Source organism: Arachis hypogaea, chromosome 10, assembly GCF_003086295.3.
Source record: "Arachis hypogaea cultivar Tifrunner chromosome 10, arahy.Tifrunner.gnm2.J5K5, whole genome shotgun sequence".
NCBI lineage: Eukaryota > Viridiplantae > Streptophyta > Magnoliopsida > Fabales > Fabaceae > Arachis > Arachis hypogaea.
Genome location: NC_092045.1, coordinates 91,319,453 through 91,342,183, shown reverse-complemented (window position 1 = coordinate 91,342,183; position 22,731 = coordinate 91,319,453). Strand labels below are relative to the sequence as shown.

The 22,731-nt window shown below is 37.5% G+C and overlaps 1 non-coding gene across 1 annotated transcript; it reads right to left on the bottom strand.

The window, feature by feature from the left end:
- Nucleotides 1-18,665: 18,665 nt before the first annotated feature.
- On the bottom strand, nucleotides 18,666-18,769 carry LOC112718884 (small nucleolar RNA R71). The gene has a single exon (XR_003161211.1). It is a non-coding gene; the product is annotated as a small nucleolar RNA R71 (small nucleolar RNA).
- Nucleotides 18,770-22,731: the final 3,962 nt, after the last annotated feature.

Genomic DNA, 22,731 nt, shown 5'->3' with positions numbered 1-22,731 from the left:
CCCTCCTTTTGATAGAGTTATCTTGCATTTGTCCTTCCATTGACCTCTTGGTGATTGGGTTCTCAATTAGGATGAATTCATCTACTCCCATCCTCACCCCAGCATCTTTACATAGCAAAGAGATTAAGCTTGGGTAAGCCAGTTTGGCTTCAGTGGAGTTCTTGTTTGCAATTGTGTAAATCTCACAAGCAATCAGATGATGAATCTTCACTTCTTTTCCCAGCATAATACAATGAATCATCACTGCTCTCTTGATAGTAACCTCATAATGGTTACTAGTGGGCAAGATAGAACGCCCTATGAAGTCCAACTAGTCTCTTGCAACTGGTTTGAGATCTCCCCTCTTGAGTTGGTTTGGGACACCTTTTGAATTGGTAATCCACTTGGTTCCAGGGAGGCATATGTCCTCTAGAACTTGATCCAACCCCTTATCTACTCTCACCATTCTCCTATTAAAGCATTCTGGATCATCTTGTAGTTGAGGTAATTTGAAGACCTCTCTTATTTTGTCCAGATGGAAGTAAATAATTCTCCCTCTGTCCATGGTTCTGTAGGTATGAAAAGCGGTTCCAGTCATTCTCTGCTTATCTGTAAGCCACAGATTTGAGTAAAATTCCTGAACTATATTTTTCCCAACCTTTGTCTCAGGGTTGGTTAGAACTTCCCATCTTCTGTTTTGAATTTGCTCTTGGATCTCCGGATATTCATCTTCTTTCAGATCAAATTTAACTTCTGGGATCACTGACCTTAGACCCATTATTTTGTTGTAATGGTCTGCATGTTCTTTGGTTAAGAACTTCTCTTGACTCCAAAGGTCTTTTGGAGCATTCTCTTTCTTGCCTCTTGAATTGGTTTGTTTTCCTTTGGGAGCCATGATCTTGATGAGCCTTAACTTAGTGATCACGGAAAAACACACCAAACTTAGAGGTTTGCTTATCCTCAAGCAAAAAAAAAAGGAAAGAGGAGAGAGAGGAGGAGAGCAAATTCGAATGGTGGGGAAGGGGGGTGTGGCCGAACATATATTTATAAGGAAGGGGGAGAGATTTCGAAAATTTTGAAGGAGATTTGAGAAGATATGGGAAGAATTTGAGAGATATTTGAGTTTTTTTAAAGAAGATTTGGAAAGGATTTGAAAGAGATTTGAAGAATGATTTTAATTTTGAAAATTTGAAGGTGAATGATGAAAGTTTGAAATGTGTTTATGTAGAAAATTATGGATCAAAACAGGAAAGTTTGAAAAAAAATTGAAGTGGAAAGCAAAATCTCTGTCCCCCACCTTTCTAGCGTTAAACGCCCAGAATGGTATCCATTCTGGCGTTTAACGCCCAAATGTTGGCCAATTTGGGCGTTTAACACCTAGCCAGGTACCCTGTCTGGCGTTAAACGCCAGAAACCCCTTCATCACTGGGCGTTTTGCTAAACGCCCAGCATGCTGCACACCTGGTGTTAAACGCCCAGAATGGTGCCCATTCTGGTGTTTAACGCCCAAAATGGCACCTTTACTGGCGTTAAACGCCCAAAGTACCCCTTACTGGCATTTTTTCGCCAACAAGCTCCTTTTCTCTGCTTTTTGCACTGAATCCTTCTGTAACTCTGTGAATTCCTTCAATTTTGATGATTGCCCTTTGAGAATATGTATCAAACTTTGATTAAACAAAACAAATAACCTGCTAATGACTGGGTTGCCTCCCAGCAAGCGCTTTTTTATTGTCTTTAGCTGGACCTTCACTGAGAATCATTCAAGCCTCAGTTTTGAGCATTCTTGCTCAAAATTGCTTTCAAGATAATGCTTGATCCTCTGTCCATTAACAATGAACTTTTGGTCAGAATCAGTATCTTGAAGCTCAACATATCCATATGGTGACACTCCTGTAATCACATACGGACCCCTCCACCGGGATTTAAGTTTTCCTGGGAACAGTCTGAGCCTAGAGTTGAAGAGCAGAACTTTTTGTCCTGGTTCAAAGACTCTGGATGACAACTTCTTGTCATGCCACTTCTTTGCCTTTTCCTTATAAATTTTTGCATTTTCAAAGGCATTGAGTCTAAATTCATCTAGCTCATTTAGCTGGAGTAATCTTTTTTCACCAGCTAACTTAGCATCCAGGTTTAGGAATCTGGTTGCCCAGTAGGCTTTATGTTCCAGTTCCACGGGCAGATGACAGGCCTTGCCATACACATGTTGGTATGGAGAGGTTCCTATAGGAGTCTTGAATGCTGTTCTGTATGCCCACAGAGCATCATCCAAGCTCTTTGCCCAATCCTTTCTGCGGGCAATTACAGTTCGTTCTAGTATTCTTTTTAGCTCTCTGTTAGAGACTTCAGCTTGCCCATTTGTCTGTGGATGATACGGAGTTGCTACTTTGTGGCTAATTCCATATCGGACCATAGTAGAGTATAGCTATTTGTTGCAGAAATGAGTGCCTCCATCACTGATTAGGACTCTGGGAACACCAATTCTGCTGAAGATGTGTTTCTGGAGGAATTTCAGCACAGTCTTAGTATCATTAGTGGGTGTAGCAATTGCTTCTACCCATTTAGATACATAGTCCACTGCCACCAGAATGTAAGTGTTTGAGTATGATGGTGGGAACGGACCCATGAAGTCAATACCCCATACATCAAACAATTCAATCTCTAAGATCCCTTGTTGAGGTATGGCGTATCCATGAGGCAAGTTACCAACTCTTTGGCAACTGTCACAGTTACGCACAAACTCTCGGGCATCTCTATAGAGAGTAGGCCAGTAGAAGCCACATTGGAGGACCTTAGTGGCTGTTCGCTCACTTCTGAAATGTCCCGCATACTGTGATCCATGGCAGTGCCACAGGATCCTTTGTGCTTCCTCTCTGGGTACACATCTCCGGATCATTCCATCTGCACATCTCTTAAAGAGATATGGCTCATCCCATAGGTAGTACATGGCATCTGAAATTAATTTCTTTCTTTGCACCCTGCTGTACTCCTGGGGTATGAACCTCACAGCTTTATAATTTGCAATATCTGCAAACCATGGAGCTTCCTGAATGGCAAAGAGTTGCTCATCTGGGAAAGTCTCAGAGATCTCAGTAGAAGGGAGGGACGCCCCATCTACTGGTTCTATTCGGGACAGATGATCAGCTACTTGGTTCTCTGTCCCTTTTCTGTCTCTTATTTCTATATCAAACTCTTGCAGAAGCAGCACCCACCTTATGAGCCTGGGTTTTGAATCCTGCTTTGTGAGTAAGTATTTAAGAGCAGCATGGTCAGTGTACACAATCACTTTTGACCCTATTAAATCGGATCTAAACTTGTCAATGGCATAGACCACTGCAAGTAACTCTTTTTCTGTGGTTGTGTAATTCTTCTGTGCATCATTTAGAACACGGCTGGCATAATAAATGACATGCAGAAGCTTGTTATGCCTCTGTCCCAACACTGCACCAATGGCATGGTCACTGGCATCACACATTAGTTCGAATGGCAATGTCCAGTCTGGTGCAGAGATGACTGGTGCTGTGACCAGCTTGGCTTTCAGGGTCTCAAATGCCTGCAGACACTGTGTGTCAAACACAAATGGTGTGTCAGCAGCTAGCAGGTTGCTCAGAGATTTTGCAATTTTCGAAAAATCCTTTATAAACCTTCTGTAGAATCCTGCATGCCCCAGAAAGCTTCTGATTGCCTTAACATTGGCAGGTGGTGGTAATTTTTCAATTACCTCTACCTTTGCTTTATCCACCTCTATTCCCTTGCTTGAAATTTTGTGCCCAAGGACAATTCCTTCAGTTACCATAAAGTGACATTTCTCCCAGTTTAAAACTAGGTTAGTCTCTTGGCACCTTTTCAGGACAAGTGCTAGGTGGTTAAGACAGGAGCTGAATGAGTCTCCATATACTGAGAAGTCATCCATGAAGACTTCCAGAAATTTTTCCACCATATCAGAGAAGATGGATAGCATGCATCTCTGAAAAGTTGCAGGAGCATTACACAGACCAAAAGGCATTCTCCTGTAGGCAAACACGCCAGAAGGGCAAGTGAATGCTATTTTCTCTTGGTCCTGAGGATCTACTGCAATTTGGTTGTAACCTGAATAGCCATCCAAAAAGTAGTAATAATCATGACCAGCTAGTCTTTCTAGCATTTGGTCTATGAATGGTAAAGGAAAATGATCCTTTCTGGTGGCTGTATTGAGCCTTCTGTAGTCAATACACATACGCCACCCTGTAACTGTTCTTGTAGGAACCAGTTCATTTTTTTCATTATGAACTACTGTCATGCCTCCCTTCTTGGGGACAACTTGGACAGGGCTCACCCAGGGGCTATCAGAAATGGGATAAATAATCCCAGCCTCTAGTAATTTAGTGACCTCTTTCTGCACCACCTCCTTCATGGCTGGATTTAGCCGCCTTTGTGGTTGAACCACTGGTTTGGCATTATCCTCCAATAGGATCTTGTGCATGCATCTTGCTGGGCTAATGCCCTTAAGATCACTTATGGACCACCCAAGAGCTGTCTTGTGTGTCCTTAGCACTTAAATCAGTGCTTCCTCTTCCTGTGGATTTAAAGCAAAGCTTATGATCACTGGAAAAGTGTCACCCTCTCCCAGAAATGCATACTTCAGGGATGGTGGTAGTGGTTTGAGCTCAGGTTTGGGAGGCTTATCCTCTTCCTGAGGAATTTTTAAAAATTCTTTTGTTTCCTCTAGTTCTTCCTGATCAGGCTGAACATCCTTGAAGATGTCCTCTAGCTCTGATTCTAGACTTTCAGTCATATTGATCTCTTCTACTAAAGAGTCAATAATGTCAGCGCTCATGCAGTCATTTGGTGTGTCTGGATGCTGCATAGCTTTTACAGCATTCAACTTGAACTCATCCTCATTGACTCTCAGGGTTACTTCCCCTTTTTGTACATCAATAAGAGTTCGTCCAGTTGCTAGGAAAGGTCTTCCTAGAATGAGAGTTGCACTTTTGTGTTCCTCCATTTCCAGCACTACAAAGTCAGTTAGAAAGGCGAATGGCCCAACCTTGACAATCATGTCCTCAATTATGCCTGATGGATATTTAATGGAGCCATCAACAAGTTGGAGACATATCCGGGTTGGTTTGACTTCATCAGTCAACCCAAGCTTTCTGATAGTAGATGCAGGTATTAGATTGGTACTTGCTCCAAGGTCACACAGTGCTGTCTTGGTGCAAGCACCTTCTAATGTGCATGGTATCATAAAGCTTCCTGGATCTTGAAGCTTTTCTGGTAAGCTTTTCGGAATGACTGCACTGCATTCTTTAGTGAGAAACACTTTTTCAGTTTCTCTCCAATCCTTCTTATGACTTAAGATCTCTTTCATGAACTTAGCATAAGAAGGTATTTGCTCAAGTGCCTCTGCAAACGGAATCTTTATTTCAAGAGTCCTTAGATAGTCTGCAAAGCGGGCAAATTGCTTATCCTGTTCCGCTTGGCAGAGTTTCTGAGGATAAGGCATCTTGGCTTTATATTCCTCAACCTTAGTTGCTGCAGGTTTATTCCTTACAGAGGTGGTTGGAGAAGCCTTTTTAGAGGGGTTACTATCAGCACTCTCAGGTGTCTGATTCCTCATTGGCGTTTGAACGCCAGGATTGGGTGAGGAATGGGCGTTTAACGCCAACTTTTCCCCCTTTTCTGGCGTTTGAACGCCAGAACTGGGTAAGGAATGGGCGTTTAACGCCAGCTTTTCCCCCCTTTCTGGCGTTTGAACGCCAGGAGTATTCCTCTCTGGGCTCTTACTGTCCTCAGAGGGATTTTGAGCAGTGGTTTGGTTATCCTCTGTCAACTGTTCCTTTCTTGGCTTTTTGCTACTTTGAGCAGTGTTATTCAATGTCTTCCCACTCCTCAGTTGAACTGCTTGGCATTCTTCTGTTATCTGTTTAGATAACTGCTATTTTGTTTGATTCAACTGTGATTCTATGTTCTTGTTGGCAATTTTTGTTTCTTGGAGCATCTCTTTAAATTCTGCCAACTGTTTTGTCATCAGGAGTAATTGCTGATTAAGATTAGCAATCTGTTCTTGAGGATTAGGATCAGTAGCTACTGCCATAGCTTCTTCTTTTGTAGAGGGCTCACTGCTAGAGTACAAATGTTGATTTCTAGCAACAGTATCTATGAGTTCTTGAGCCTTTTCAATCGTCTTCCTCATATGTATAGATCCACCAGCTGAGTGGTCTAGAGACATCTGAGCTTTTTCTGTAAGCCCATAATAGAAGATGTCTAACTGTACCCACTCTGAAAACATTTCAGAGGGGTATTTTCTTAGCATACCTCTATACCTCTCCCAGGCATTATAAATGGATTCATTATCCTCTTGTTTAAAGCCTTGGATGTCTAGCCTTAACTGTGTCATCCTTTTTGGAGGGTAAAATTGATTCAGGAATTTGTCTGATAACTATCTCCATGTTTTTATGCTTGCTGTGGGTTGGTTATTCAGCCACCTCTTAGCTTGATCTCTTACAGCAAATGGAAACAGTAATAACCTGTAGACATCCTGATCTACCTCTTTATCATGTACTGTGTCAGCAATTTGTAAGAATTGTGCCAGAAACTCAGTAGGTTCTTCCTGTGGAAGACCGGAATACTGGCAATTTTGCTGCACCATGATAATGAGTTAAGGATTTAGCTCAAAGCTGCTTGCTTTAATGGGAGGTATACAGATGCTACTCCCATATGCAGCTATAATGGGGTTAGCATATGACCCCAAAGTCCTTCTGGACTGCTCAATTCTACTTAGGTCCATGATGGAGAAAGGGAATATGATATGGATTCACAAGTAAAGTAAATTTTTTTTATTAAAGGTGACCGAAAAATTTAAAATAAAATAAAATAAAATTTCAAAAACTAAAAAAAAATAAGATAAAAACAAATTGAAAACTAAATCAATTAGTTAATAAAAAAAAGATTTTGCAATTAGCAATTGAAAAGATATGATTGAAAATTATTTTGAAAAAGATTTAATTTTTGAGATGAGGAAAGAGAACAACAACAAAATGACACCAAACATAAAATTTTTAAAGATCAAGAAAGGACTAAGGACATGCAAATTCGAAAAATAAAAGAAAACAAAAGCATGCAATTGACACCAAACTTAAAATATGAAACTAAACTCAAATAAAGACTTTAAACCAACAAAAATAAAACAGTCCTAATCTAAGCAACAAGATAAACCGTCAGTTGTCCAAACTCGAACAATCCCCGGCAACGGCACCAAAAACTTGGTGCATCAAATTGCAATCACACTTTTGCAATTCCACACAACTAACCAGCAAGTGCACTGGGTCGTCCAAGTAATACCTTACGTGAGTAAGGGTCGATCCCACGGAGATTGTCGGCTTGAAGCAAGCTATGGTTATCTTGTAACTCTTAGTCAGGATATCAATAATTATCAGGGTTGACTGTGAAAAGTAAAAGAACATGAAATAAGTACTTGTTTTGCAGTAATGGAGAACAGGTTGAGGTTTTGGAGATGCTCTATCTTTTGAATCTCTGCTTTCCTACTGTCTTCTTCTTCATGCACGCAAGGCTTTTTCCATGGCAAGCTGTATGTAGGGTTTCACCGTTGTCAATGGCTACCTCCCATCCTTTCAGTGAAAATGTTCAACGCGCTCTGTCACAGCACGGCTAATCATCTGTCGGTTCTCAATCATGTTGGAATAGAATCCAGTGATTCTTTTGTGTCTGTCACTAACGCCCAGCCTTCAGGAGTTTGAAGCTCATCACAGTCATTCAATCCTTGAATCCTACTCAGAATACCACAGACAATGTTTAGACCTTCCGGATTCTCTTGAATGCCGCCATCAGTTCTAGCTTATACCACGAAGATTCTGATTAAAGAATCCAAGAGATATCTACTCAATCTAAGGTAGAACGGAGGTGGTTGTCAGGCACACGTTCATAGGTGAGAATGATGATGAGTGTCACGGATCATCATATTCATCAAGTTTAGGAACAAGTGATATCTTAGAATAGAAGCAAGCGTGATTGAATGAAAAACAGTAGTAATTGCATTAATTCATCAAGACACAGCAGAGTTCCTCACCCCCAACCATGGGGTTTAGAGACTCATGCTGTAGAAGATACAATGAGAAACATGTAAAGTGTCATAAGGTACAGATACAATATCAAAAGGTCCTATTAATACTGAACTAGTTACCTAGGGTATACAGAAATGAGTAAATGACGTAAAAATCCACTTTCGGGGTCCACTTGGCATGTGCTTGGGCTGAGCATTGAAGCTTTCGTGTGTAGAGACTTTTTCTGGAGTTAAACGCCAGCTTTTATGCCAGTTTGGGCGTTTAACTCCAATTTTTGTGCCAGTTCCGGCGTTAACGCCGGGAATTCTGAAGCTGATTTGCAACGCCGGTTTGGGCCATCAAATCTCAAGCAACGTATGGACTATTATACATTTCTGGAAAGCCCAAGATGTCTACTTTCCAACGCAATTTAGAGCGCGCCAATTGGGCTTTTGTAGCTCTAGAAAATCCACTTCGAGTACAGGGAGGTCAGAATCCAACAGCATCTACAGTCCTTTTCAGCCTCTGAATCAGATTTTTGCTCAGATCCCTCAATTTCAGCCAGAAAATACCTGAAATCACAGAAAAATACACAAAATCATAGTAAAGCCCAGAAAAGTGAATTTTAACTAAAAACTAATAAAAATATAACAAAAACTAACTAAAATATACTAAACATACTAAAAGCAATGCCAAAAAGCGTATAAATTATCCGCTCATCAGTCAACCCAAAGATTTCGAAATTTATGAGAGAATTAAGGAAAAGATATTTTTTATTTTTGAATTTTAATAAGAAAAGAGAAAAACAACAAAATGACTCAACACATAAAAATTTTGGATTAAAATAAATGATGCATGTAAGAACACTATGAATGTCAAGATGAACACCAAGAACACTTTGAAGATCAAGATGAACATCAAGACTTATTTTTTTTAAAAATTTTCAAGAAAAGAAAAACATGCAAGATACCAAACTTAGAGATTTTTCATGTTTAGACACTATGAATGCAAAAATGCATATGAAAAACAACAAAAGACACAAAACATGAAAATATGAAGATTAAACAAGAAGACTTACCAAGAACAACTTGAAGATCATGAAGAACACCATGCATGAGTTTTCAAAAATTTCTAGAAAATTAAAAAGATGCAATTGACACCAAACTTAAAAATTGACTCTAGACTCAAACAAGAAACACAATTTTTTTTTATTTTATTATTTTATAATTTTTTTGTATTTTTTCGAATTTTTTTTTTGGAAAATGAAAAAGAAGAAAAATTTTGAAAGATTTTTGAAAACTTTTTGAAAATAAAATAAAGGTTGAAACAAAAAGAAAATTACCTAATCTGAGCAACAAGATGAACCGTCAGTTGTCCAAACTCGAACAATCCCTGGCAACGGCGCCAAAAATTTGGTGCACAAAATTGTGAACTCAATGGAACCAACAACTTGGTACGCATAATTGTAATCTCAACTCTTTTTCACAACTTCGCACAACTAACCAGCAAGTGCACTGGGTCGTCCAAGTAATAAACCTTACGTGAGTAAGGTCGATCCCACGGAGATTGTCGGCTTGAAGCAAGCTATAGTCATCTTGTAAATCTCAGTCAGGCGGATTCAAATGGTTGTGGAGTTTTGATAATTAAAAGATAACTAAACATAAAATAAAGATAGAGATACTAATGTAATTCATTGGTGGAAATTTCAGATAAGCGTATGGAGATGCGTTATTCCTTCTGAATCTCTGCTTTTCTACTGCCTTCATCCAATCCTTCATACTCCTTTCCATGGCAAGTTGTATGTTGGGTGTCACCGTTGTCAATGGCTACTTCCCGTCCTCTCAGTGAAAATGGTCCTCTACGGTTTCTGTACGGCTAATTAACTGTCGGATTTCTCGTCTCGGATGAAAAATACCATGCACAGATATCGTATGGCTAATCAGCTGTTGGTTCTCGATTGTGTAGGAATATGATTTACTATCCTTTTGCATCTGTCACCACGCCCTACAGTCACGAGTTTGAAGCTCGTCACAGTCATCCCATCCCAGATTCTACTCGGAATACCACAGACAAGGTTTAGACTTTCCGAATCTCAAGAATGATGCCAATGGATTCTAGCCTATACCACAAAAGTTCTAATCTCGAATTTAGATGCCCCGTTGTCAGAGGGGAGTCGATGTGAATCGTTGATTAGAAATCCAAGAGATATACATTCAAGCTTGTTTTCATGTAGAACGGAAGTGGTTGTCAATCACGCGTTCATAAGTGAGAATGGTGATGAGTGTCACATAATCATCACATTCATCATGTTCTTGTGTGCGAATGAATATCTTAGAATAAGCATGAACTGAATAGAAGAACAATAGTACTTGCATTAATACTCGAGGAACAGCAGAGCTCCACACCTTAATCTATGGTGTGTAGAAACTCCACCGTTGAAAATACATAAGTGAAAATAAGGTAGGCATGGCCATGAGGCCAGCCCCCAATGTCTAAGGACTAACAATGATCAAAGATATTCCAAAAGGTCATCCCCAGATGTCTAATACAATAGTAAAAAGTTCTATTTATACTAAACTAGTTACTAGGGTTACATAAATAAGTAAATGATGCAGAAACTACTTTCGGGACCACTTGGTGTGTGCTTGAGCTGAGCATTGAAGCTTTCACGTGTAGAGACTTCTCTTGGAGTTAAACGCTAGTTTGCAGCCTGTTTTGGGCGTTTAACTCTAGCTTGTAACCTGTTTCTGGCGTTTAACGCTAGAATAGGGCAGGAAGTTGGCGTTTGAATGCCAGTTTTCGTCATTTAAACTCGCGCAAAGTATGAACTATTATATATTTCTGGAAAGCCCTGGATGTCTACTTTCCATCGCAATTAAGAGCACGCCAGTTGGATCTCTGTAGCTCCAAAAAATCTATTTCGAGTGCAAGGAGGTCAGAATCCAACAGCATCTGCAGTCCTTCTTCAGCCTCTGAATTAGATTTTTGCTCAGGTCCCTCAATTTCAGCCAGAAAATACCTGAAATCACAGAAAAACACACAAACTCATAGTAAAGTCCAGAAATATGAATTTTGCTTAAAAGCTAATAAAAATATACTAAAAAGTAGCTAGATCCTACTAAAAACTATCTAAAAACAATGCCAAAAAGCGTATAAATTATCCGGCCATCAACAACCAAGGTATCGCTTTTATTAAACATGTAAAAATTTTAAACCTATATTATCGATACAGTAGCTATCGATTTTGTTGAGAGTTTATGGACACCTCGAAAAACCGTCGATTTTATTAGTTTTTTGAAAAATCAACACGTTTTAAAGTGACGACTAATATCATCAATTTTACCGTTAATTTTTTATATTATCGACGGTAAAGCCATCGATTTGGCCGTCGATTTAATGGTGTTTCTTGTAGTGGCATAAATTAATGAAAAATAACTCAGTAATTTGACTTTTAAAGAAAATAGTAAAAATATCTAAAAAAAGTATTCATTACTCCCAAATATCTTTATGCTCTGCTTCCACCCTGCTCTTATATTTCCAACCATTCTTTTGGATTACAGGACTTAAATCGTTATACTCCTCTAAAATTAGATCCACGGTAAGTCTCATTCGTGTGGAGTCGGTAATTTGATTAGAACACTAATAATATAATTATAATTAGAAGTGTGTTGCAAAAATGATATTAAAAATACAAATATTATAAATATTACGTGAATTTTGAAGTCATCATCTAAATTACATTCTCTCATCCAAATCGCCACCCAAACTCCGCTATCATTCCTAAGATATAAAGCATTCAACAAATAGTTATTATATACATGTAAGATATAAAATACTGAACTTATTATAATATTAAAAAAATAATGAGAAGACTTATGATCTATTTTTTGAGTGTGTAGGCCAAAAGGTGTGGTAGGCCGAAATCCAGAGCAATCTATAACTTTAAAATTATAATCATAAAAAATATTATCATTTAACATCGCTTTCAAATAAGTCTCCTATACAAGAGTTGACTGTATGTGATTTAAATTGACTAAGAGTACTAGTTACAACAAAGGGTTATTTAAATTATTAAGTGATTTAAGATGATTGAGTACTAGTTTAGAACAAACAATTACCACTTTAATTGCTTTTTTTTGTGTTGTTGATGCTTTCTGACACAAGGTAGTGAATCCAATAATATTAGGTGATGACTCGTAAAGTCAACAATAACCAAATACCAATGTGGATTCTCATATATAGGAATAAAAACCTACAATTAACCTTTAACCATTATTAACATTAGGAAAATAAAATAGTATATTGATGGAAAATAAATTGGTCATTTGTACCCTAATGACGTGGCTAACTTTCAGTGACTTATAAGCTCCAAAGAAAATATAGATAACCTCGGCCATCTTGTATTTGTCGCTTAAAGCATATTGCTGCAAACACAAAAATACTCGTTAAATCAAAATATATTTTAAATTTAACAACTATTTTTAATTAATAATTTAATTTTAAACGTTACTCGTGTGAGTACATGGCATGATTTGGTCTAGAAGCAAAAACTTCTCTATAAATTAGTATATTGGTGCGGGACTGAGAATGCCCGCAGCTTAACCGGTAAGTGTACTGGGTCATCCAAGTAATACCTCAGGTAAGTGAGGGTCGATCCCACGAGGATTGTTGGAGTGAGAAACAATGGTTGTCCAACTGGCTTAGTTAGGGGGATCAAAAAGGGGTTTTAATGGTTGAATGCATAAAATAGTAAATAAGCAAGTAAAGAAAGCAATAAACAGTTTGGTGTGAAAGTAGTGTGACAAAACAGTTAAGGCTTCGGAGATGTTTATCTTTCCGGATTAAAAGTTCTTACCAACTATTTTAACAATGCATGGTTCATTCTATGAAAAACCATAAATATCTAAACCTTTAATCTCTTAGTGATTTAGCCTCCTCTAACCTTCATTAACCGCCACTCTCGTGGTCACTTAATTTCGATTAGAGGGTGAAGTTCAAAAGCTAGTTTATAGCCACAAAACCCTAATTAAGTGGACACAATGTGTCAAACAGTTAGTAGGCTTGAAAGAAAACAAAAGAAAATGCTTAATCGAGACTATCACCTACTTAATCATTATCAATCTTAATTAATTCCCAGCAACGGTGCCAAAAACTTGATGGGACGAAAAATGTATCCGCACAAACTACCGGCAAGTATACCGGGTCGCATCAAGTAGTAAAACTCACAAGAGTGAGGTTGATCCCACAGGGATTGATGGATCAAGCAACTTTAGTTGGGTGATGAGTCTAGTCAAGCTAATATTGAAAGGAGTTTGGTGAAATTTAATGGGCGGAATGTAAATTGCAAGAAAGTAAGACAATAAAATGTACAGTACTAGAAATTTGAATGCTAGAAAGTAAAGGACTAGAGAATTAAATGCTGAAAAGTAAATGACAGAAACTTAAATGACAAGAAATGTAAATGGGCTAAATCTTAAATTGCAAGAAAGTAAAGGCACAAATGTAAATGGTGCTAGAAAGTAAATTGCATGAAAAGTAAAAGGGTCTTGGGTGTTGGGAATCAAGAAAGTAGTAAATCAAAGCAAATTAAAGTGAGTTCAAGGTAACCAAAATGAAGAATATCAAAGAGAAAGATTCATTAGGGATTGGAGATATCATAATCCATCATGAATCAAATGGGTCTCAACTTCATTCTCAATCATATGAAGTAGATCTATGGCGGATTGTAATTGATTGAGTCCCAATTCCTTGGCAACCCAATCTCTCTAAACACAATCAATCTTGCCAATTCCTTGATCTAATTGTCATGAGAAGAGGTTAAGCACATTCTCTTATCTATAAGTCACACAAATTCTCAAGACCTCAATTCCTCCCGAATGGTGTTGGTCAAGTGAATTGTGAAGGATAGAGCTTCAATTCTAATGCCTATGATTCCCGTTCCGAGGCTCACATAGGCATTCAATAGATTCAAATCCCCTTCCGTAGTGAGTGAATCACAATCAATATAGAAGATATCCTTTAGCTACAACAAGCGGATTGAGAAGAAGAAGAATTTCATTCAATCATGTGAATTACAATAGAGCTCCTCCCCCTAATAAAATGGGGTTTAGTTCATCATTTCTTAGAAATTGATTTGAGTTGAATGAATTTTCTTAAGATGGTAAACAAAAAATAAGAATACACTCTTGAATTCAGCCTGGCTTGCTTTAAATGACCTGGTTTTTGATACATGGTTGTTACTGAACCGTTTCCTTGAAACTTTAGAAATGAGTTTATTCGGCTGATAATGATTTGATTTTGAAACGGTTTTCTTGAAATATGGTATTGAGATTGACTGTTGGATTTTGGCTTTCCTTTGAATTGATTTTGGATTTTGGGTTGTTGGAAAAGGATTGTGGAATGGTTTTATTGGGACCCGGACCGGGTGGCAAAGTCCAAGTTTTAGGGGAGGTGCTGTCGAAATTTCTATAAAATCTGAGTCTTTATTGAAATGTTATCCGGAAAAATGATGAGCTAAAGACTTCTACTATTTTATTTGAATTATCAAGAAAAGGATTATTCATGCTTTTGAAATGAATTAATAAAGGGGAAATTGTGATTTAGTCTTGCTTCTTAAGAAAGGTATTATATCTCTTTCAGGAGAAAGTTATTTAGATGAAACTTGTGTTTTAAAGCTGTTTTAAATGTGACAAGGGCAATGCCTTTGAATTTGACTTGAGGGTTTCAATTAGAGGAGTTTTAATGACTTTGAAAGAACTTGAATGTCTCTTGACATGTTTCATTTTGAAATGTTTTGAGAAAGGTTTTAAGCACTCTTTGAATTCTAAATTCTTGCAAGACTAAAACAATTTTGAACAGTTGAAACGTTCTCGAATTTATCATGGGGGCCGAAGTTAGTTTTTTCTAAGTAAAGGAAATGGCTTTGAAAGAAGTGAATGATTACGTGACTCGATTTGGCTTAGATCCTATTTTATTACTCAAATCGGAAAGCCAAGGTTTTAATGATTTTAAATAAATTTGGCGAAATGAGTTATGTTATTCTCCCCTAAAGACTTGGGACTCTACCGAGAAACTTTGTTATAAAATCCCATTGTTGGATGGATGATTTTGAATGTTTTAAAATGAATCTTTAACTTTCCATGGTTATGGAAGTTTTGGAAAGAGGATGCCGATAGTGGCATTGTTTTAAAAGGGGAATTTACCTTGAGTAAAAGTGGTTTATGAGCCTGAGATGATTTGAGAAATGAGATCTTTAAAGCCAAGGCTGAAAAGAGTTGAAACTTGATTTCAAAGTGAAATGATTTGAGAAAAAGTGATTTATGGATTAAATGCCAATTTTATGAATTTGATGATGTTGAATGGTGGAAGTGTTGTTTTGTTGTGAGCCGGAATGGCTGTGTATGATTATGAATATTGGTTGGTTCTGAATTGAACCGTGGGTCGAAATATAGCTGTGTGTGATATAAATATTGGCTGGTTCTGGATTGAACCATGAGCTGGATGGCTGAGATGGATGTTGATCCATGACTGAGAATGAAAGCATTTATGCTGAGATATTGATAAGTTGTGATGTTGCACTTCTACTATCGAAGATGCGAGTTTCCCTGGGAGAAAGCAGTGGCTAGCCACCACATGCTTCAGGTGGAGACTCGAAGCTCTTTTGATCCTATGTCGTCAGGGTGGCCAGGCACTGTGAAATTCCCGGATGAGCTCACCCCCGTGAATATTCACCAGTGAAGGTGATGGATATGGATCATGATTATGATCACGATTATATTGATGAGTATAACTCGAGTTGGGGAGACACGACAGAGGGATAGTCCAATGGTTAACTACCAGGACTTGTCGGGTTGGCTATATAACCGACAGAAGATATCATCAGCCACTATGACAGGCATGCACCATATGCATCTATGTGACATTGTTTGGGTGTGCATATTGTATGTGGTTTGCCTTTGTGATTAACTGCTAATTATTCTACTTGCTGTAACTATTTGTTTATGCTTGAACTTCCTATCTGTGTTTGCATCTGGGACTCTATTGGATTGTGGTGATTGGTTGATGGTTAGATTGTTTGGGCCTAGGGCCGTGGTTGAAATGAGATGGACCGATGATCGGTTTCGGTATTGTGCTTTTGGTTTGGAAAAGTATGAAATGCTAATGTGGTTCAGCATGGTTAAACCCGATTGAAAGGCTTTTGAGTTTTTGAGAATTGAACGGTTCCTCTTTTGGAAAAGATTTCCGACTTTACTTTTATTGTAATCCGTTGTTTTTGAAAAGAGGCATAAGTCAGTTATTAATCACTGGTGCCGTTTATCTTCACGTATCCTATTATAGTAATTCCCAAAAACCCTCTACTGAGAACCCTTTCGAGAATGATGTTCTCACCCCCTACATTTTTTTCCTTTCACGATATGGGCGCAGAAGTCACAAAGAGTTTATTTAGTTGTTGTTGAAATGCTCTGTATTGCTTTAGATTATTATTTATTGTACCCTCGCCTTTATCTTGATATATTCAGTAAGAGGGTTAGGAATTGTATTGGTTAATGCTTGTAATATTATATATATATATATATATATATATATATATATATATGTATGTATGTATGTATGTATGTATGTATATATATATATATATATATATGGATGTACTCTTTATGAGTTTTTTTTGTAAGTTGTATGGTATCTATGGATGTACGTTATCGAACGAAAGTAATTTTGGGAGCGGTATTGCGGTTTAAAGTTTTAAACAGGCTCATATTTTAGTATTAAATAGTATAAGTGTCGTCGTAATGTCTGAGCTATCAGAGTTACGCAGCTGGAAGCGTGAGCTTTGGTAGTTAGGGTGTTACATTTCTTGTTTGAGTCTAGAGTCAAATTTTAAGTTTGGTGTCAATTGCATGTTTTTATTTTTCTAGCATTTTTCGAAAATTCATGCATATGTTCTTCTTGATCTTCAAGTTGTTCTTGATGATTGTCTTTGTTTGATCTTGTGATTTTCTTGTTTTGTGTCTTTTCTTATTTTTCATATGTATTTTTGAATTTTTGGAGTCAAACGTTTAAAAAAAATTCTAAGTTTGGTGTCTTGCATGTGTTTCTTTTCTTAAAAATTTTTCAAAAAAATAAGTTCTTGATGTTCATCATGATCTTCAAAGTGTTCTTGGTGTTCATCTTGACATTCAAAGTGTTCTTGCATGTTTTCTTTGTTTTGATCTTAAATTTTCATGTATTGAGTCATTTTGTTGTTTTTCTCTTTCTTCATTAAAATTCAAAAATAAAAAAATATCTTTTTCTTATCTTACTCATAAATTTCGAAATTTTGGGTTGACTTAGTCAAAAATTTTTTGTTGTTTCTTATTTGTCAAAATTTCAATTCAAAATTTTTATCTTTTCAAATCTTTTTCAAAAACCAAATCTTTTTCATTTTTCTTAATATTTTTGAAAATTTTAAAAATTGATTTTCAAAATCTTCTTCCTATTTTTATTTCATATTTTCGAAAACCTTGCTAATAATTAAGGATTTAATTCAAAAAAATTTCAAGTTTGTTACTTTCTAGAATCATATCTTTTAGTTTTTTGTTAGTCAAGTTATCAATTTTAATTTTAAAAAATCAAATCTTTTTTTTAAAAATCTTTTTCAAATCATATCTTTTTTCAAAACTAAATTTCAAAATCTTTTTCTAACTTCTTATCTTTTCAAAAATTTGATTTTCAAACCTTTTTCAATTAATTAATTGTTTGTTTTGTTTTGATTTTAAAAGTTTACTATTTCTTATTTTTCAAAACCACCTAACTACTTTTCTCTCTCTAATTTTTGAAAACCACTAACAACTTTTTCAAAAACCTTTTTAATTAACTAAATGTTTTAAATCCTAATTTATTTTATTTCTTCTAATTTTCGAATTTCCCTCTCTCTCTCTTTCTATTTATTTTAATTCATTTACTAACACTTCTCTTCTCAAAATTCGAACCCACTCTCCCTCTCTGTGTTCGAATTCTCTTTATTTTCTCTCTACCTCATTCTTCTATTCTTCTTTTCTTCTACTCACATAAAGGAATCTCTATACTGTGACATAGAGGATTCCTCTTCTTTTCGGTTCTCTTCTTTTTCACATGAGCAGGAACAAGGATAAGGATATTCTTGTTGAAGCCGATCTTGAACCTGAAAGGACTCTGAAGAGGAAGCTAAGAGAAGCTAAAGCACAACTCTCTGGAGAGGACCTAACAGAAATTTTTGAAAAAGAAAAAGACATGGCAGCCAAAAATAATAACAACAATGCAAGGAAGATGCTTGGTGACTATGCTGCACCAACTTCCAACTTCTATGGAAGAAGCATCTCAATTCCTGCCATTGGAGCAAACAACTTTGAGCTTAAGCCTCAATTAGTTTCTCTAATGTAGCAGAACTGCAAGTTTCATGGACTTTCATCAGAAGATCCTTATCAGTTCTTATCTGAATTTTTGCAGATTTGTGATACTGTTAAGACCAATGGGGTTGATCCCGAGGTCTACAGACTTATGCTTTTCCCTTTTGCTGTGAGAGACAGAGCTAGGACATGGTTGGACTCATAACCTAGAGAAAGCCTGAACTCTTGGGACAAGTTGGTCAATGCTTTCTTGACCAAATTCTTTCCACCTCAAAAAATGAGTAAGCTCAGAGTGGACGTCCAAACCTTCAGACAGAAGGAAGGTGAATCCCTCTATGAAGATTGGGAAAGATACAAATAATTAACCAAAAGGTGTCCTTCTGACATGTTTCCAGAATAGAGCATCATATGTATATTCTATGATGGTCTGTTTGAGTTATCCAAGATGTCATTAGACCATTCTGCTGGTGGCTCTCTTCATCTGAAAATGCCTGCAGAAGCCCAGGAACTCATTGAGATGGTTGCAAATAACCAGTTCATGTACATTTCTGAAAGAAATCCTATGAATAATGGGATGAATCAGAAGAAAGGAGTTCTTGAGGTTGATACTCTGAATGCCATATTGGCTCAGAACAAAATATTGACTCAACAAGTCAATATGATTTCTCAGAGTCTGACTAGATTGCAAGCTACAGACGCCTCCTCTGAAGGAGAAGCTTATGACCCTGAGAATCCTGCAATGGAAGAGGTGAATTACATTGGAGAATCCTATGGAAACACCTATAATCCTTCATGGAGGAATCACCCAAATTTCTCATGGAAGGATCCACAGAAGCCTCACCAAGGCTTCAATAACAATAATGGTGGGAGAAACAGGTTTGGCAATAGCAAGATGGTGCACGAAATTGCGATCTCTAACAATGGCGCTCAACTTGGTATGTGCGTTCATAATCTCAGCACTTTCTTTACAACTCCGCACAGCTAACCAGCAAGTGCACTGGGTCATCCAAGTAATACCTTACGTGAGTAAGGGTCAATCCCACGGAGATTGTCGGCTTGAAGCAAGCTATGGTCACCTTGTAAATCTCAGTCAGGCGGATTCAAATGGTTATGGAGTTTTAATAATTAAAAAGATAAATAAAACATAAAGTAAAGATAGAGATACTTATGTAATTCATTGGTGAGAATTTCAGATAAGTGCATAGAGATGCTTTGTTCCTGTTGAATCTCTGCTTTCCTACTGCCTTCATCCAATCCTTCATACTCCTTTCCATGGCAAGCTGTATGTTGGGCATCACCGTTGTCAATGGCTACTTCCCGTCCTCTCAGTGAAAATGGTCTAACTACGGGTTACGTAGGGCTAATCATCTGTTGGTTCTCGATCATGTTGGAATAGAATCCAGTGATCCTTTTGCGTCTGTCACTACGCCAAACATCGCGAGTTTGAAGCTCGTCACAGTCATCCCTTCCCAGATCCTACTCGGAATACCACAGACAAGGTTTAGACTTTCCAAATCTCAGGAATGGCCACAATAATTCTAGCTTATACCATGAAGACTCCGATCTTTCAGAATGGAGGCTAAGAGATACATGCTCAATCTTAAGTAGAACGAAAGTGGTTATCAGTCACGCGTTCATAGGAGAGAATGATGATGAGTGTCACGGATCATCACATTCATCAGGTTGAAGTGTGAGTGAATATCTTAGAACAAGAATAAGCTTGAATTGAATAGAAAATAATAGTAATTGCATTAATGCTCGAAGAACAGCAGAGCTCCACACCTTAATCTATGGTGTGTAGAAACTCGACCGTTGAAAATACATAAGTGGTAAAGGTCCAGGCATGGCCGAATGGCCAGATCTTCAAATGTGAAAATATAGCATACAGGATGTTTCTATGATCCGAAGATGAAAATACAATAGTAAAAAGTCCTAATTATAATGAAACTAGCTACTAGGGTTTACAGAAATAGGTAAATGATGCAGAAATCCACTTCCGGGACCACTTGGTGTGTGCTTGGGCTGAGCATTGAGCTTTACACGTGTAGAAGTTTTCCTTGGAATTAAACACTAGCTTTGGTGCCAGTTTGGGCGTTTATTTCCAACTTTTATGCCAGCTCTGGAATTTTATCGCCAAAAAGGGTAGAGATCTGGCGTTTTGACGCCATTTTACATCGTCAAAACTCATGCAAAGTATGGACAATTATATATTGCTGGAAAGCCCTAGATGTCTACTTTCCAATGCAGTTAAGAGCGTGCCAGAAAATGTACTTCGAGTGCAGGGAGGTCAGAATCCAACAGCATATGCAGTCCTTTGTTAGCCTCTGAATCAGATTTTTGCTCAGGTCCCTCAATTTCAGCCAGAAATTACCTGAAATCACAGAAAAACACACAAACTCATAGTAAAGTCCAGAAATGTGAATTTTTCTTAAAAACTAATAAAAATCTACTAAAAACTAACTAAATCATACTAAAAACTATATAAAAATAGTGCCAAAAAGTGTATAAATTATCCGCTCATCACAACACCAAACTTAAATTGTTGCTTGTCCCCAAGCAACTGAAAACAAAATAGGATAAAAAGAAGAGAATATACAATGAATCCCACAGTATCAATGAAACTTAGTCCTAATTAGATGAGCGGGGCTTGTAGCTTTTTGCTTCTGAACAGTTTTGGCATCTCACTTTTTTCTTTGAAATTCAGAATGATTGGCATCTATAGGAACTTAGAATTTTAGATAGTGTTATTGATTCCCATAGTTTAGTGTGTTGATTCTTGAACACAACTAATTTATGAGTCTTGGCCGTGACCCTAAGCACTTTGTTTTCCAGTATTACCACCGGATACATAAATGCCACAGACACATAACTGGGTGAACCTTTCAGATTGTGACTCAGCTTTGCTAAAGTCCCCAGTCAGAGGTGTCCAGGGTTCTTAGGCACACTCTTTTGCTTTGGATCATGACTTTAACCACTCAGTCTCAAGATTTTCACTTGGACCTTCATGACACAAGCACATGGTTAGGGACAGCTTGATTTAGCCGCTTAGGCCTGGATTTTATTCCTTTAGGCCCTCCTACCCACTAATGCTCAAAGCCTTGGATCCTTTTTACCCTTGCCTTTTGGTTTAAAGGGCTATTGGCTTTTTCTGCTTGCTTTTTCTTTTTCTTTTCTCTCTTTTTTTTTTGCCATTTTTTTCTCTTTTCTCTTTTTTTTTCGCAAGCTTTCTCATTCACTGCTTTTTCTTGCTTCAAGAATCAATTTCATAATTTTTTAGATTATCAATAACATTTCTCTTTGTTCATCATTCTTTCAAGAGCCAACAACTTTAACATTCGTAAACAACAAGATAAAAAATATGCACTGTTCAAGCATTCATTCAGAGAACAAAAAGTATTGCCACCACATCAAAATAATTAAACTAGTTTCAAGATAAAATTTGAAATCCAAGTACTTCTTGTTCTTTTGCAATTAAGCACATTTTTCATTTAAGAGAGGTGAAGGATTCATGGAGTTATTCATAGCGTTAAGACATAGACACTAGACAATAATGATCATGTAGTGAAGACACAAACATAGATAGAACATACAGCATAAAGATGAAAATAGAAAAATAAATAGACAAGGAGATTAAGGAATGAGTCCACCTTAGTGAGGGTGGCGTCTTCCTCCTCTTAAAGAACCAATGGTGCTCTTGAGCTCCTCTATGTCTCTTCCTTGCCTTTGTTGCTCCATCCCTAGTGATTTTGGTGCTCCTATCCTTAGTTGCTCCCAATAGTTGTGTGGAGAAAAATATATCCCCTGAGGTATCTCAGGGATTTCTTGATGAAGGAATTCCTCATGCTCTTGTTGAGGTCCATGAGTGGGCTCTCTTGATGTGCAATCAAATACTCTACTACTGAGCTATGGACCCTTGAGATGAATCTCTCCATCTTCCATAACTCGGAGGTGGAAGCTTTTGCCTTCCATTTTCTCTTTCTAGAGGTTTCTCCGGCCTTAGGTGCCATAAATGGTTATGAAAAAATAAAAAGAAATGCTTTTACCACACTAAACTTAAAATATTTGCTCGTCCCCGAGCAAAAGAAGAAAGAAAGGTGTAGAAGAAGAAGAAAATGGAGGAGATGGAGGGTGTATAGGGTTTGGCCAAGGGGAGGGGAAGGTGTGTATGATGTGTGAAAATGAAGGAGTGAAGATGGGTATTATAGGAAAAGGGAAGGAGAGTGGCCGAAAGGTTTGGAAGGGAAATGGTTTTGACTCTTGAAGGTGGGTGGGGGTTTTTGGGGAAGCGTTAAGGAAGTGATTGGTGAAGGGTATTTAGGGAAGAGATATGGAGGTGATGAGAGAGAGTG